The sequence below is a fragment of the Dipodomys ordii genome, unplaced genomic scaffold (assembly GCF_000151885.1).
Source record: "Dipodomys ordii isolate 6190 unplaced genomic scaffold, Dord_2.0 Scaffold33, whole genome shotgun sequence".
NCBI classification, from domain to species: domain Eukaryota; kingdom Metazoa; phylum Chordata; class Mammalia; order Rodentia; family Heteromyidae; genus Dipodomys; species Dipodomys ordii.
In genome coordinates, this window is record NW_012267249.1 from 1,343,484 (window position 1) to 1,345,047 (window position 1,564).

Consider the following 1,564-nt stretch of genomic DNA (forward strand, 5'->3'; position numbering starts at 1 on the left):
TTTCACTGTATTTGATGTTGGTATAATTTGTGGAGGGGAAGGGGAAAAACAAATAGTTTAAATAGGGATACAGGTGGACCCATTGCAACAACGAGATGTACAAGTCATTATGTTGAAAAACGAACTTTACAAATTTGGTGGTGGGGGGGATCAAAGGAGGGGGACAATGGGGGGTGGAGGGGAAGATGGGAAGGGATAGGAAGGGGAAACAAAGGAGAAGGCAACAATGCTTGATAGGAAATGTACTCATTGTCTTGCCCATGTAATTGTAACTCCTCTGTACGGTATTTTCACAATAAAAAAAGAAAAAGAAAAAATGCTGGGCACCAGTGGCTCACGCCTGTAATCCTAGCTACTCAGAAGATTGAAATCTGAGGATCACAGTTCAAAGCCAGCCTAAGTAGGAAAGTCTGTGAGACTCCTATCTCTAATTAACCACTAGGACACTGGAAATGGCTTTGTAGCTCAAGTGGTAGAGCACTATCCTTGAGCTGAAGATCTCAGGGACAGTACCTAGGCCCAGAGTTCAAGCCCCATGACCAACAAGAAAGAAAGAAAAGAGGAAGGGAGGGAGGGTGGGTGGGTGGGAGAGAAGGGAGGGAGGGAGGGAAGGAAGATAAGGAAGGAAGGAAGGAAGACAGACATTAAACCATATCAAAATTAACATTAACATCTTTCCGTCTTTAGTCTGGGCTTAGAAGGCCCAGGGATAATCAGCATTCAAGAGGCAAAGGCAAGAGAAGAACTCAGAAGACTGAGACTATCTTGGGCAAGAGAGTGAGGTCTCATGGGCTGGTAATGTGGCTTAGTGATACAGTGCTTGCCTAGCATGCATGAAGTCCTGGGTTCAATTCCTCAGTACCACATAAACAGAAAAAGCCAGAAATGGTGCTGTGGCTCAAGTGGTAGAGCACAGAAAGGCTCAGGAACAGTGCACGGGCCCTGAATTCAAGCTCCAGTATTAGAGAGAGAGAGAGAAAGAGAGAGAGAGAGAAAGAGAGAGAGAGAAAGAGAGAGAGAGAGAGAAAGAGAGAGAGAGAGAAAGAGAGAGAGAGAGAGGGCCCCCTATTACAAAGTAAAATAATAACATAAAACATAAAATGTCTGGCCTAGTAGAGTAATTGCCTAGACCATTTGTCAGGCCCTGCATTCAATCCTCAGCTAAGGAAAAATATTAATAATATGTTTTGATAAAAAGGGAATGAAAAGACAGTCAAATAGAGAAATGAGAACACATATTCTAAGAAAACCTCAATGACCAATAAGTACACATAAAAAGATATCTAACTTCATCATTCTTAAGAAAGAACCTAAAGCTCTGAAGAGATACTATTGTTTAATTTTATTTATTTAGTTTTGAGATGGAGTCTTCTTATTTGCCCAGGCTGAGCTCAAACTCTGGAGCTCAAGCAATTGTCCCAGCTCAGCCTCCCTAGTACATTTTCCCAAATGATATACATATTTTATAGATCTAGGAGGTACCAGGTGTCAGATACACACACACACACACACACCCCAGTGCATTGTTCAGATCCCAGTCATTCTCCATTAAAAGTCTGAGCAC